Source organism: Cyrtonyx montezumae, unplaced genomic scaffold, assembly GCF_038088225.1.
Source record: "Cyrtonyx montezumae isolate F1298 unplaced genomic scaffold, pur_monq_1.0 scaffold_5, whole genome shotgun sequence".
NCBI lineage: Eukaryota > Metazoa > Chordata > Aves > Galliformes > Odontophoridae > Cyrtonyx > Cyrtonyx montezumae.
The window spans coordinates 14,043,672-14,059,857 of record NW_027072056.1 but is presented as its reverse complement, the minus strand read 5'-3'; positions in this window follow the sequence as shown (position 1 = coordinate 14,059,857).

The window sequence follows — 16,186 nt, the reverse complement described above, 5'->3', positions numbered from 1 at the left end:
GCACTGGACTTGCCATTTTTCATTCTTTTTTCATTATTTTTCCCTCCACCACTTCTTTTTTATTCTTTTTGATTTTTTTGCTCTGATTTTCGCACACCCGTCCGCGGGCTCGTGGGATTCGCTTTGGGGGAACGGAGCTTTTTCCATACAGACTCCCCGTGCGCTCCCTATATCCCTTTTTTCCTTCCCTTTTCAAAATTATCTTTTTTTCATATACATCTCTATATTACTTTTTTTTTTTCTTCCTTGATTCTTCATTTTATTTTTTTGGCTTCACTCTCAATAGCGGAATCCTCGAGGAGAAAGAAAGAGGAGAAAAAAAAAAAGAGAAAAAAAAGAAAAAAAAAAAAAGGACGGTGACAGTGTTTTTTTTTTCTTTTTTTTGTTGCTTTTTTTCCTCTCTTTCCAGGACTCTCTCTATAGCGCTGCGTTCGTTCTTTGTATCCGTTGCGGTTATTTATTGCAAAAAGCGGCCCCGTAAGTGTGCAGCCGGCGGGGCTCCGCCGGCACGGGGACACGGAGCGGTGCTGGGGGGGGTGGGGGGATGCGGTGGGGTTGGGGGGGAGGCCGTGCAGTTTGCACCGCTCTTTGGGTCCTTCTGGGGACGGAGGGGGCCGGCGGCCAGGCGTTGCTCGGGTATGGAAATGTATGTCCCTCTATGAAAATACCGCGCGCTGATTGATGCCCCATCCGTGAGCCGTGTGCGTTTATTTATTCGCACCGGGCCTGCGGCGGGGCTGCGCTGCGAGGCCGCTTTTCCCCGACAGTTTTCCTGCCGGGGACCCGGTAACAGAAATGTGTCCGTGAGCCCAAGCGGGCTCCTCTCCGCGAGCGATCAGAGCCGTCAGCGCTGGGCTCCGTTTGGGTCCCGGAGCCGAAATGCTCAGGGCTGCGAAGGGGGGGGGGGTGCGGAGAGCTGTGCCTCTGCCCGGCGGGGACACGGCACCGCGCTGCCCATCGCTCGGAGGACGGCTTTCCCGGAGCCGGAGCTTCCCTGGTGCCCCGGACCCGGCCCTGCGGCTGCCCTCGGGGTTTTCCTTCCTTCGTTCTATTTTTTTCCTTTTTTTATTTTTATTTTTTATTTTTCTTTCTTTGTTTTTAATTTATATTCTGTTTTGTTTTACAGCAAGGAAATTAAAAGCAAAGGGGGGTGAGAAACGGAACAGAATAAAACAAGCCATTTGCTGTTTGTCGTTCTCCTGCAGCTCGTCGTTTTTGCTTTGCCTCTCCCGGGATGGGCTCAGCGTGCCCGGTCCCGGTGCATCCCCTGCCCGGGGTCAGCCAGTAGTGGCCCTGCTGGGTCCAGAGCTCGGCCTGGCTTCCTTCGTGGTTTGCTTCCTTTGTTTTTTTGTCATTTCTCCTCCAATTTAATGCCTTTTCGTTCCCCATCCCCGTGCTGTGTCCCAGTGCCACTCCAGGGCACCGAAAGCAACAGTGGTGGCTTTGGGGTGCGGGGAGAGGTGCTTCTCCTTAGGACCCCCTTCCCTTTTCCCATCAGTGCTGAGCTGGTGAAGCCTCACCACCCCGTCCCTCTGCTGTGTCCTCTGTGCTTAAAGGAGTGATCGCTTTGCACTTGGAGGGAGCTGCCCGAATGGGAGGTGGCACTGAGGGGCAGTAATCGGTGCAGTAATCCTGCACCAGAGGTTGGAGCCCCAATAACGCAGAGATGGGGACATTGTCAGGGCTGTGCTTGGTACCCGTGGTGTTGCAGGTGCCTCTGCTGCTGGGGATGGGCTGTGGGACATCTCCTGGCCCAGCACTGCGATGGGGACTTGAGCTGGAGGTGGGCAATGGGCTGCGGGGCCTTTGCCCTATGGTGATCAGTTTGGAGCATCCTGGAGGCCTCTTCCCCGATGAGCTGTGCTCCTGGAAGAAGTGCCTCATCCTTCACTAAATAAACAGAGCCTCTTTAGGATTTTTTCTTCAGAAATTAACTCCTTGAGGCCTCGAGCCCCATACAAAAGTGCTAAAGCAAGTCCAGGAGAGGGACGCTGAGCCTCAGAGCCACCACCAGTCCCAGCCTGGGATGGCTGCACGCGCAGGGCCCTGTGTGTGCATTCCCAGCCTCCATGGAGCTATCTTGTTTGCTAATCTAACCTACATTTTTTTAAATTATTTTTTTTTTTTAGTCAGAGGTCGGTGTTGTGCAGGAACCTGTTCTCAGTGCAATCTCAGAGCTTTTTGTGGGTGTCTGATTTCTGTAACGTGCTTTGGTTTCCAGTATGAATGTCACGCACGAAGAATACCATGACACTGCTCGAGGTGCACGCGATCTTATCTACCTGACATTTCAGGCTTTTTTAACCGTCCATTCGCCGAATTTGCATAAAAATCACATGGGCTGCTTCCCCCCCCCCCCCCTTTTTTTTTTTTTTCCGTGTATCATCATAACAAACTGCTTACTCCTCTGACAGCATCAGCACAGACACCGCTCAGCGCTTCCTTTCCCCTCTGATGGGGTCCAGGGGGGTCAGTGCTGTGCAGGGACAGCGTTCCCATCCCACTGACAGCTGGGGCACTGTGCTGAGTTTCACTTCCAAGCAAAGCACAGCACCGTTCCACTTCTCATAAACTGCCACAGATTAGACTTACTTCTATTGCTAAGGAGACTCCTGCAGCACAGCCCCAGCTCCCTGCAGCCCCCTGCCTGAACTCAGGACACCATAGGGCCACAATTAACACAAACCCTGCTCGGCTCTGCTGGCTGCAGCCCTCGCACACAACCAAATGTTTCCCTTGGTGTCAGGAGAGGCATCAGCTCCAGTGTGGGAGCGTGTGAAAGGCAGGAGTGGGGTATCGTGGGTGCCTCGTGGCTCTTTTTTTTCTTCCTTTTTTTTTTTTTTTTTTTTTTGTTTCTGTTTTTGTCATGTTTTGATTTAATTGGAGTGTTTGCGATCTGGCTTGGTTCTGCTGCAAGCAAAGGGCTGGAAGTGGAAAAGCTGGAATGTGGCTGTTCCAGCACACCCCAGGAACACCTGAGCTGTATCCCCCCCCCCTGAGTCCCATGCTCTTGCCACCGCCCCTGAGCCCCCAGCCCCATTTCACTGACCCCATCACACCTCATGCAGAATGCTCGGTGCCAGTGCTGGGCCTGCAGCAGGGAGCATGGCACCGTGGAGAAGCAGTGGGATGGAGGGATGGGCAGCAGCGGGGGTGTCCTGCGGTGCCCCCCGGCTGCATGTGATGGCACCACTCTGCCTGAGAGCTGCTGCTGATGTGCCGTGTGCCCCGTTTGGGGCAATAAACATTACTTGGATGGATTTCCTGCAAAAAGCACTTTCTGATCTTGGTGGTCCCACTGTACACTGATAAAGACCCAGGATATATCCCTGTGCAACTGCCTGAGTTATTGGTCTGTCTCTCGGTGCCCTGAGACAGTGCAAACTTGCTGTCAGAAATGACTTATGGCACTCACTGCCTGCCCTATCTTGCTGGCACTGGGGACAAGGCCGAGCAAGCATCACTCCCACAGAGATGTGCAGCACAGCACAGTGCCCACGGCAGTGCCCTGCTGTGATTTCAGCGCGGTTGGATGGAAGCAGCCCCGACCTCACCAGGCGCCCAACCAGGGGATCCCCATCCATTTTTAACCAGCTGCAGACCACAGTCTGACATCACCTCAATGGGGCTGTGCGGGGCCTTTGTGTGCCCAGTGGTGGCACCCCCGATGTTCCCATCCCTATGCCCTCAACACACTCATTCACCCAATACTCCCCAGCTTTTGCCGTCATGGAACCTTTGGAAATCTTCAGTGCTGTGGTGCCAACTGGTCCCAGTGCTGCAGATCCATCAGCTATCAGCTGTTGAGGTTCAAACCCTTCACTAACCCCACAGAAACCTCCTCACTTGCTCAGGATTAGCTCAAACCTAATACAGAAAGGGTTGATTTAATAAAAAAAAAAAAAAAAAAAAGAGAGAGAATAAAGGCTGTTATGGTTAAATAGTGTTACTTATTTCTTGTCTGAGACTCTCGTATTCCCGATACCAAAAAGCAGAAGACTCAGGATAAGGGCTCACTGAAGTTTTGCAGGGAGCCTGAGTGCCTGTGGGAGACAAAAGGGGAAATTGCAGTGACTGTGCACGCAGGCTGCCGGGTGCGGGCCGGGCAGAGGGCTCTCGGCAGCTCCTCACACCTCTCAGCCCATCAGGTGCTGTGGGAATTTCAATTTCTCTTTTCAAATAAAGCACGAGCATAATTTTTATCATCTGCACATTCTCCTGTGCTGAAGTACTTTGATTCAGACATCAAGGATTTGGGGACCAGGTGCGAGAGTCTCCAGAAGTCGTCGTGGAAGTGGCCCTTATTTGCTCTCCTGCCTCCCGAAATTCTTTTATTCCCCTGCACCATCCCTAAAAGCCCGGCTGGCAACAGCACGCCAGCTCTGAGAAGGGTTCAATTAAAAGCATTGCCAACAAAATATTATATCTTTTTTTTTTTCCCATACCAGTAGTGAGAGCATTAAATAATAGATCGCTGGATTTATAGGCTGCATTTAGGTGTGACTATGAATAGCTACAATAAAAAGAAGCAGAATATTCATATGGGGGGGGGGGGGAACGGATTTGATTTTTTTTCTCCTCATCCTTCTTTCTTTTTTTTTTTTTTTTTATTTGAGTTTCATTTTAGGGCTTAAGGAGAATCAGATTTTCTCATTCCTTTTCTGTTGCTCTCAGATGACGAGAATAATCCAACTATTTTCTGAGACCAACATTCCTATGGGATTTCTCCTTGTTTTCAATAATTAAATATTAAAGGAGTGGGAAGCAGGCAGATTGCACGATACGGACACGAACTGAATTGGGTATTTATTTGCATAGATACGTGGCACATGGGGCAGGATCCATCTCCAAGCCCTAAGAGATTGCCATTACTTTGTTAGAGCGTTACAGGCAGATTATTGCCCATCGGAACGTGACTCTTCAAGTCCTAAAAATAATTTAACTTCGGGATTATTTTTATTCACTCTAGTCAATGACAAATACACTGTAATTCCTACAAAGCAGAAAGAGGAACTGGAAGCCAAAACCAACTGCTTTTTCTCCCCCTCTCTATTTCTTTTTGATAGATATTTCCCCCTTTCTTACCCCATTCTTCTATTCTTTCTGAAGTCTCATCGGCCCCTCGGAGTTTTACAGCTCCTCTCTCATTCTTCCCCTTCACCCACTTCTCATCTCAAAACGCCGTACTTTTCCCTGAGATTTGCCCTCCTCTCTCCCTTAGGACGAACTGCCGTCTCAACAAGTCACCGCGGGAGGTTCCCCGGGTACGGCTGTGCTCAATCCCATGTTCACGGGGTGATAAATGGCACCGTGGTGGTGTTACATGTGGGCAAGCAACCAGGTTTCCTTTCTAGGTCACCCTGGCTGGGATGGGGGACTTGCTGCTGCCCAACCTCGCACCTCTGCGTCCCTGAGGGTCACTCAAATGCCTAAAGGCTGAGCAGGGCCCACGATAGCCCTATGGCTTCCCTGAATCCTGCTCACTTTTTAATATTTTTTTTATTATTTTTAAAAATAATTATTTTTGTAATCGTTTTGTTTTATTATGACAACATGTTTAATAAGCAGCCCCGGGCTGGAGGGAGGAATGTGAGCTCTTTGCCGAGATGTGAAAACCCTGCACTCGTGCTGCCTTGCCCCGTGCTTGCAGCAGTCCTTTTGTGCCCCATGCAAAGCACTCAGTGGTGCCAAGGGAGGGGGGCACACGTGCACCGTGAGCCCCTAGCTCCCACCTGACCCCACAGAGGAGCTCGCAGCAAGCTGGGTTTGTTTGTCCTGGCTTTGGGCAGAGCTGCACAGTGGCAAAGCAGGAGATACCTCAGCCTGGAGAGACATCGTGGCATTTTTTTTTTTTTGCATATTCCTGACTTCAATTTTAAGCCTTTCTGTGATTTCTGTTTCCCTCTGGTGCGTCCCCCTCGCCACGAGGATGCTCAGCAGCGGGGTTAATGCCCTCCTGCTAATTCCTTACATAACCCTGTGGGCTCAGATCCTCAAAAGTATTTGTGTGCCTTCCTCTCTTGGAAATCGGGGAGTTTAATTGTCTGCTAAAATTATGGCGTTTTGTTTTGAAAGAAGAGCAGGAAATAACCAATTTGGGTTTTATGAGCTTTGTTTGCCTCTCTGTGGTCACGAATCACTTTTATGTACCTTTTACAAATAAATTCAGGGGTAAATAGCCCAGTGACCAGAATACAGATGGATTTGTACAGTGCAACCAGAGACAAATGGGTACCGAAGGAGGTGAGGGGAGACAGGCTTGGCCTCCTCTGATCCCCATTGGCAAAATATGGGTGGGACAATAGCACAGCACCAAAAAGATGCTGGAAGGAATAACCCATTAAAGGCTGTGAGATGCTGAGATAGGAGAACTGTAGTGATCGCAGCAGCGAGATGCCTTCTATTACAGACAACCATCGCACAGCTGACTGCATCTCCCTCTCTGGAAATGGCTCCATTCTTAGTTTCATTTTTGGCCATGCGACCCGATAGGATTCCTCTCCCTCCTCAGCATTTGTCCCCTTCAGATATTTCATGCAACACGGAGGAAGGAGGAAGCAGAGTGCCGTGACATTGAGGTTTATTGCTGATTCTGCTCACGTCGGTTGAAATCAGTCACTAACCCTCAGCCGGCAGAACCCCGTGCGCTGTTTTTCTTGCCTAGGTAATCACGATGGCAGCAGGGGGAGGTAAGTAGAAGGGAAAAAGACCGATTTTATTAGGTGTTAGAGGAGCTTATTAGAAAACAGGGGGAAAAAAATGCAATAAAATTATAAAGATGTGAATTAAAGCAAGTGATGAAATCCAGTCCCTGCTGACGGCAAGGGGAGACCTCTCTCCACGCGCACCCTTTCTGGGCTTGGAAGATGCCCAGGCATTGATAAACATTTTACGAGAGCCCGGCTCGGCTGCAGCGCACGGTGCATCGCTCTGGGAGGAAAACCCCCAGGTATAGGGTCAGCCCCTGGGCCTCGTTGGGCTTGTTGTCAATCTGCAGCCTACCTGCGTTATTTTTAAGCCAATTAAATTAATTGCTGGAGCAGACAATGCTTTCAGACCCGAGGCACTTTTTGCCCCCTTTTTGATACCAGAGGGCTCGGGGAGTGAGGCTGGGGTTTGGTTTTGGCAGCTGGGGAGTGTGTGTGATTTATGCAAGAAACAGCAGCAGAGTTGGATGCTGCAAGACAAATATTTGGTTAATTTTTATAATTATTAGCAATAACAATACCCTGCTCTCTCAGGCACTTTTCGTCTCTGAGTGTTTGTGAGTGAAGCCAAATCATGCAGCTCTGCTCTTGGGGCTGCAATTACCGACATTGTGTGCACGGAAAGCAAAGCTGGAGGATGACCAGCCGTAGTCAGGCACTTGGGGGACATGTCCTATGAGACAAGTACGTGTCCCTGTGATGTGGGAAGCTGGGGAGGTGCTCCCATCCAAGGGCATGAAGCATGGATGAAGCTGCCCATGCTACAGCTCCTTGCTCTGGGTCTGTCCTTGGTGTCAGAACCAATGGGGTGAGGTGGTTTCATACCATTCACCTTCCAAGCCCTCCTGGTGCCTGGACACTAAGAATTCGAGCTGGGAGGGCATGATCAACACAGCTATGGGCCACCACATCCTTTTGGCAGCTTACCAGCACGGCTTCTGGTTTCTGACTACCCGTTGGAGGACCTCTTTGCACACATGGTTAGTGTGCTTCTTCCAGCTTCCATCGTATGTAAGTGCATCAGACCCCCACCATGCTTAGGCAAACTCTGTGCCAGAACATAGAACCATAGAATCATTAAGGTTGGAAAGATCGATGAGATCATCTAGTCCAACCATCAGCTCATCTCTGTGACCTCTCTAGTCCACGTCCCTCAGTGCCACATCTCCACGGTTCTTGAACACCTCCAGTGACAGTGACTCCACCACAACCCTGGGCAGCCTGTGCCAATATCCTGCTGCTCTTTCTGAGAAGAAATTTTTCCTACAGCTTTGGATGCTGCAGTTCATAAGGGCTCTCCCAGGCTGCTTCTCCCTTTATGAGGCTCATGCTGTATTATCCAGTATCTGAAACTAAGTGGAGTAAAAGCCCAAGATCTAATTTTGAAAATAATAATAAAAGAAGATTTAATAATGTGTCATCTCTGTTCTGTGCCACTCCGGTGAATCATAACCTTTTGTTACCAGCGGATTTCAAGGTTTAGGCCCCGAGTGCCAACCATGGAAACCCTGAGCCCAGCGGATCATCAGAGCTTTGACCCAGTACAAGGATTCAGTCACCTCTGTGTGTCTCAGATCCCAGCTGACCCAGTGCTTGGCTCTTTTATTATCTGTGCACAATCTCTCCCGCTGTGCCAAGAGTTCTGTGTTCTTCATTTCTCTTCCGTCTCTGATGCCACAAAGTCAAGTGAATGTCTTCAAGGAAATCTCAGTAATAAAACCTATTTCCTCCTCCCTGCTGCAAAGAGAAAGCAGAGTAATAGTTTCTCTATCCATCGGGGACCGGTTAATGCCTCGCTCCTCATCATCACCAAATGCAACTAATAAAGGAGTAAAGGAGATTTGGCAGTTTAATGCAGCGGCTAATTTTGTGCCTGCTGCTCTGCCAGAAAGTATTTTCACTTTTGGGTGATGCCAGAATAGCAGAGCTGATTAATTAGCCTTCTCTTGAGCAGGAAGAGCTCAGCTAAGATGCCTGCAGCCCCTGGACAACACAGGCATTGGCCAACCTTGTTAGTAGCAGCATTCCTGGTATCTCAAGGGTTTGCTGATCCTCGGCAGGTGGGTGTCTTTATAGAGGTGTTCAGACTTACATTCCTTTCCAGAGGCTTTATGGCAATACCTTAAGAGTTTATGGGACCAGGATCTTAGTGAGCATGTCCACAGGCAGAGAAACTGTCTCGAAGTACTCAGCACGTGGGATCTAGCAAGGCAACTCCCTTGGCCTTGGTTGGGCTCCTACAGACGCTGTGACATAACAACACTGAGAATTTCCTTCTCTCTAATCCCACGTGCATGGGGCTAACAAGGAGCATGGAAAGTCAAAGGAACCTTCAGGAAATGTGAGTCTTCTTTTTGCTGACCCTGCAGCAGAAGGTGGATAACTGTTTTTTATGATCTAGTTAGGATGGATGGGTTAATTGCTGTCACAGAGTCCTTTGTGATATTCACTGCAAGCACATGGTGCTTTTATAGCGAGACTGGCTTTATTATCCTTGCACGGCATTGCTACTTTATTCGAAGTGTTGCTGTAGGAAACACTGGCAGCAGAGGGGAAGGCTCCTTTGATCCCACCTCCCCACATGCTTCTTTCCTGGGAGTAAGGCAGGCTGTGTCTGGCTAGGCTCTCCTGCAGCCCCGAGTTTGCTGCTGGTTGCAGCCTGTCCTGCTCCCCTAGAGCCAGGTGCTGGACAAATGCAGTATCTCGCAGGGGCCCAGAACAGCTGAAACTTGCCATTTCCAAATGCCTCAGTGCAAAGTAGTAACGGGGTGAGAAGACCTTGATCTAACAAAGGAAGTGAGGTGTTTCAATGGGAACAAAGTAGCCGCTATAGAAGTGGGCTAGGAACACAGAGCTGGGGCAGCAACCTGCAGGCACAGCGTGCCAGCACGCAGTGCAGATAAGGGAGAGCAAACACAGCAAATGGAAGCAGGATCGGTTTTGTGTTTTTCTGGAGCAAAACTCTTTTCCATTTAAGACATACTGTGCAAGTGTTTCCACAGTACTTTATGAGGAGAGGAAATAAACTGCTTTTCTTCCCAAACCTTTCAGAATTGACAGGGATGTTCCAGGCGGTACCGTGCCCTCGGGGTGCCCAGGGGGTGGGATGGCACTGCAGGTCAGAAGAGCTGTTGCACTGTGCATCGGACAGATTGACACGCGCAGGCCGAACAGACACACAGATGTGCCATGAAGGCACAGTGCACTTGGAGCTGTGATGGCAACATGCTGGCTGTTTGCTTTACAGCGTGTAGCCAGGATTGACAAACCAACTCACCTTGATTTCTCTTGCTCTCCCAGATGCTATCTCGCAATGTCTCAATCCCATTGTTCCAGCCCGACCTGCCAGATAGGAGAGAGCTTGTGCATTGCTGGGCCGGGGCTTGGCGGGCCGTGGGGCCAGCTGGCAGGGAGCCTGGCTGCTGGGGGACAGATCCTTCCACTGCAGCATTCACAGGATCGGGAACTTTGCTTTTTCATCTGAAGTACTTGTTCGTTTTAAAAATAGTGCAGCCACGGCCTATGCTCCCAGGAATGTCTGGGATGGGGGAAAATGGAAATACATTTTTCCGTTCCAAGTGTGACTGACACTGTAAAACCCAAACGGCATTTGTCCTGTTGGACCTCCCCAGCCCCACTCCCCTTTCCCGCCCAGAGCAGTGATCCTGCAGCAAGCAGGTTGGTCTTTGGGCCAAACCTGTAAAAACCCATACACCTGCTCAGTCCTGAGAGCATAAGTAATTACAGAGACTGAACACTTTGCTTCTATCCTTTGGTAGTATGCACTCTTCCCTGTATGCTCTCTTTCCCTATTATCTTGGTGTCTTGTAAACATTAATGAATGGTTCTCAGGCCCTAGCACACTACTTTATTGTCTCACTTGCAGGTCACAGGGAATGATTAAAGTTATGGGAAGGGAGAGGGGTGGATTTAATTTTTTTTTTTTTTTGCCCAGCTTCTGGAGGATGGGAAATTAAAGCTCTCTTTGTGGTGCTTTTTTGAGTTATTTCAGAAAATAAGAACTATTTCCAAAGCTGCTCTGTCCCATGCTGCTCCAAAAGATTCATGGCAGCCATTAGTGGTAATTCCAAAGCTTGCTGCTACTAAAGAGTTAATGCACATGGCTATAAAAGAGACTTTCAAGCCATTTCAGAAGAAAAACTATTTCCTCTCACTTAACTTACTGCTGAGAAAAATGTTGCTCCTCGCCTTGGCTTCCTGATGTTATTAACCACTGCTGTATTCTATGGGATTTCGGGCTGGCTGAGGTCCACCTTTGCTGTGCTGTGCCACCACCTCCCTGCACCCTTTGGAGAGTGTAGGGGTGAAGATTCTGTATCCCTCATCAGAGAACAAAGTCCTTATGGGCTGATCCCTCTGCAGCCACACAAAGAGCTGACTTTGTGTCGGGGGTGATGTTTTTGTCCCTGGATCCATGACCTGGATGATGGAGTTGGGGCAGAGCTAGGGGATAGGTTCCCCTGCCTGCAGACTGGGGACTGTAAGACTAGAGATGGTAGAAAGAAGGTGGCTCGGGAAGAAGGATGCTCAGAGAAGCTGTGGATGTTCCATCCCTAGAGGTGTTCGTGTTGGGTAGGACGCTGGGCAGCCTGATCAGGTGGGTGGCAGCCAGTCCATGGCAGGGGGTTGGAGCTGGGTGGGCTCTGAGGTCCCTTCCAACTTCCAACCCAGCCATTCTGATTCCATGACCCACACACCCTCATCCAGGTGCTGGGATGGGTCTTCAGCAGGGAGCTGTTGGGTGTGAGTGTCCAGCTGAGATATTCCCAGGCTCAGGGCTGGGTGAAATTACTTCACCTGAAACTCCCCTTGTGTGAAAAATGCAAATTTGGTGACAAATATTTGAGAGCATTAGTGCTGGTTGTGCTAAATGGTTTGTCCTGAGAAAAACATTCCAAGAAAGTACATTTGCAATGTTTATTTCAGTTTGAAATTCCCCTCCATTTTACTTGTAAATTGCTCCAAATCAAAGTGCAGCATTTTCTCCTCACCTTTCACGTATACTGTAATTTAAATAAATAGTTCTAGCTGCAATCTGAACTAATTCCCTCCTTCCTGACTTTTGAGAACTATTCATAAAACAACAGAACCCCAAATTCATTTTTCATGCCACTCTTCTCAGAACCATTAGACACATTAACAGCCACCACATAAATGAAACCACAGGCTATCAATGCTTTCAGACAGCTGTATTTCCCACCAGACATTTGCATAGCACCACCTTTGTAGCACTCTGAATTAGTCTACCAATATTTTGGGGGGGATAAATTGCATTACTGGTACTAGATCTGGAATTGAGAGACTGAAAGTCCCCAAGTAAATCCTCTTATCCAGCAGTCACAGGTCACCACTCCTGGTTATGTGCTGGCATTGAAGGACGTTCATTCCTCACTCCTTCTCCCCATCTGCCATCCACTTTTCCTAAACCATTTATTTCATCTCAGGCAAAGTCAACCTGCTAATAGATCTGGTCCAAAGAAGGGCTTAAAACACCTTTTGGAGGGATCCAGCAGCTGCCTCTGCAAAATTTCCAATTTTGCCACCACCTAAGGTTTTCATCAGATTCCCATCAAATAAAGCGTAGTTCTCAGCATCTGGAAGCTGAAGCAATTCAGTCCTCTGGCCAAAGAGATTTGTCTGCATCAAGGAAATTCTCCTGATTAGAGAGCAATGGATATTTTTTCCCTATAACATATACTTCTGGTGTACTCCCCCAGCTAAATTCCTCTCCCCTCTACCAAAAAAGAAATAAACAACTGGGAAAAAAAATGAAACTCAGAATTGCTTTTCCTGCAGAAAGCACAGTTTTTTGGTGAGCTCTACTTGCTCAGGAGGCGTGGGAGAGCGGTGACTTCAGGCTGGATATAAGGAAAAACCTCTCTGAAAGAGTGGTGGTGAACTGGCACAGCTGCCCAGGGGGGAGGGGGAGTCGCCATCCCTGGAGGTGTTCAAGAACTGTGGAGGTATGGAACAGAGGGAAATGGTTAGTGGGCATGGTGGGGATGGGTTGGGGTTGGACTAGGTGATATCTGTGGTCTTTTCCAACCTTAACGATTCTGTGTGTTAGACCCATGGAAATTCAAGACTTTGCTTTTCCTGACACATGAACCACGAGAGAATGAACCTTTGATGAGGAGGAAGAAGGTTTAGAGATGTTCTCTTGATACCATGGGCATTGGCATCCCAGCTCAGCTCCTCCTGCCCTGGGAGATGTGATGGCCCTGCAGAGTTCCTGTCCTTTTGAGAGCTGGAATTCTCCCATTTTGCCCAGGTACCTTTACTGCCTATTTTTACCTTCAGAGCCAAGCAGGAGTTTGAGTCTTGTCTTTCTCAGGTGGGATGTAGAATCTCAATTGAACAAGGAAACTCCTGAGCAAGAGTGCTAGATTGAGCAAAGCCCAGTCCAAATGTCACCAAACCCTGCTGCCAAATCTTGGCAGCTCAGTACTTTGCCCCTGACCTGTCCCCTGGGCTGCCCTACAGGGAGCCTAGGCCTTTTTCAGCCTGTGCTCTCCCAGGTGTTGCCCAGGAGAGCTTGGTCCTTGCAGAGTTCATTTGCAGGTTACTTTGCAGGATAATCCTCTGTAGAACACTTTCCTCAGGGAACAAGGCTCCTTCTGAGGACTGATGTCCTGAGAGGGCCCTTGAGTGGAAACCACACTGCCATACTCAAGCAGGGACAACATTCTGCATGGAAAAGGTCTCTGTAAGAGGGCTCAGCATCTCCCTGAGGTGTGCAGGCTCCATGGAGACATGCTGGCTGCTTAGAAACTGTTGAATTCTGAAACTTTCCACTCATGTCAAGGGAATAATGAAAACCCGGCTCTACTCAACAGGTTCTCAAATTTAATCACTAAAAAATGTCAGCTTTAATCCCAACCCCCATGAATACTTCCCTGTATCGACTTCATGTTGGTGCTCCAAAGTCAGGTCGTTTTTAAAAGCTTCAGACTTCTATAATTAAAAGGATTTAAAGATACAGAAATGCATGAATTTTGTTCCCTCCAGTTTCTTTCTCTTCCTCTGCTGCTCAAGTCAATGAAGTCATAGAAAACAGGTGTAATGAAAAACAAACCCAGAGATCTCCCTGCTGAGAAATGTTGTCTGGCAATGGAATTTTTTTTATTATTATTATTTCAGCAGGAGGAAATAGTGACATCAAAATGATATTGTAACATAGTTGGCACTAAATGAATATAAAGTGCCCTAGATGACAGCCCATCATCTCACTTGCCTTCTGTGTGCTAGGTGTTGAAAATAAACTGCTTGTCACATAGACCAGAAATGGATCTCAGAGGTTGCACGAGATCCGGGAGCTTCACACGTTGCAGTTGTCCTGGATGACTGCTGCACTGAACCTCCCTCTCACCATGAGACATTTCAGAATCATCCCAGTGGTGGTCTCAGTGGTCAGGAGCCACATCCCAGCCACATGCAGGCCACAGCCTGTGGAGAAGATGGGGGAAGCAGCTGAGAACATCTTGCCTCACAACTGGAAGCTGCTCAAAACACTGAGGTGGTTTGATGTGACCTTTCCCCATCCTCTGACCCTGATCCTCACCTCACTGCTTCCCACGTCAGAGCTCAGACAGTCCTTGCTAATCTCCTGTTCATCTTTCCACCGCTGGGCCCCTTGCTGTTCTGCAGGTCTTCCCTGCTGGGTCACATTGGTTCCCCTTGCTTTGCATGGATCTGCATGGTGAGGGCAGGGGGGTAGCCACACGTTCCTCCCCACCTTGCTCCTGCCCTGAGCAGGTTGGAGGGAACCAGCTGAGAAGGAACTAGGCAACTCCTTCAGCTCTGCAGAGCTAGCTGACCTCCTGCTATGTCCCTCCTGTGACAGAGGAGCCATCTCCATTGTGTTTTGCCAGTTCCAAGGACAAGGCACTGCGTGACATACAGGAAAGGAACCCAGAGACACCCAACCACTGGTCTGGAGACTCCAGGACCTTCAGGACTGACTCAGGTTGGTCTTCATGTTCGAGTGTGGAACGATTGAGCAAGAACTTGATTTTATCAGATGGAGGTGGTCCATTCTTTATTCCAGCAGGGATTTCTTTGGTTATTATCTATTCATGCATTTAATTTCTTTAGTAACAGCATCTGCCCAAAAGCTCTGGGCAGCCTGCCATTCCTGCGATGTACAGAGTGTACTTGTTATTGAACCTGGGAATGTGTTAGCTTCTGATCAGCCCTTGGTCTTGCAAAGCATTTTCCATATGCTTAATGTTGTGCATCGTCGTGAGTTATTCAGAGAAACAAAGCTAAGTTTGCCATTTCTCTTTGTGTGCTACAGTGGGTCACATTCTGATCACTTGCAGATGCTGTATCATTCTTCCTCTTCTCTGCAAGGCACAAGAGCATACTACACCTGGACTCCACCTGGACTCCACCTGGATCCCACCTGGAAACTTGCATCTGGGGACTGGTTTAAAACTAGCATCTGCCTCTGCCTGGGCACAGCTTGCACATCAGTAAGGCAACTCAAGCTTTTCATTGAAATGACATACAATGTCCTTCTACTGTTTCCTGCACAAAACCAAACGCTTTGCACAGGACAGCAAAACCAGCTAGAAGAAAGAGGATCCCCAGGAAGTCCAGATCTAGAAAAGGACAAGCTCCTTGTACAAACGCCCAGAGGCCTCTGGAAATATTTCCAGCGGTAATAACAACCAATAAAGCCTATTTTATACCTTTGCGACCAACTGAACTTATGCAATCACTCTGCTTCTTACATAATACTGGCAAAATGCCACCCCCTCCCTGTTCTGGAAGAACCAATCTGACACGTTAGAGGAACGCGATTGGAAAGCCTGGCCTGGGCCATTACTTTGCTGGAGCACTTAAAGGACATGTGGAATAGACTCAAGAAGCCATGAAATAATAGTCCATGTCAAACAAGTTCTAGGCCTCTTAATGCGCCTTGATCTGGCCACTGAACACACCTGTTCCCAAACTGGGGTGACACGTTGCTCCGTCCTCAGGGGTGGACCCAGGTGTGGTTTGGCAGCTGAGGGGAACTGCTTTCCTGTGGGCTATGCTCCCAGTTTGTAAAGGACTCATGCAAGCCGAGAATCATAGAATCATTCCATTTGGAAAAGAGCACTAAGATCATAAGGTCCAACTATCATCACATCCCTGCTATGCTCACTAACCGTGTCCCTCAGTGCCATGTCCCTCAGAAATAACAGAGGACATCCAAAGGTTTGAGCCACTCAGGAAAGAAAAACCCATCACATCACTTCAGGTGAGGTTCTGTGGGACAGCAGAGGCCCAGCAGGGGACCCACATCCCCCTAATCTGCCCCAGCTCCAGCACTGGGGTGAGCAGGGAGACATGGGGCTGGGCGCTGGCATGCTCAGACCTGTGTGATGCTGGCAGCCTGGATCCATCCACGGGGTTTCTGATTTCAAGAGCAAAACATTCTGAGAAAGCATCAATGCTGGGCACCATCACCA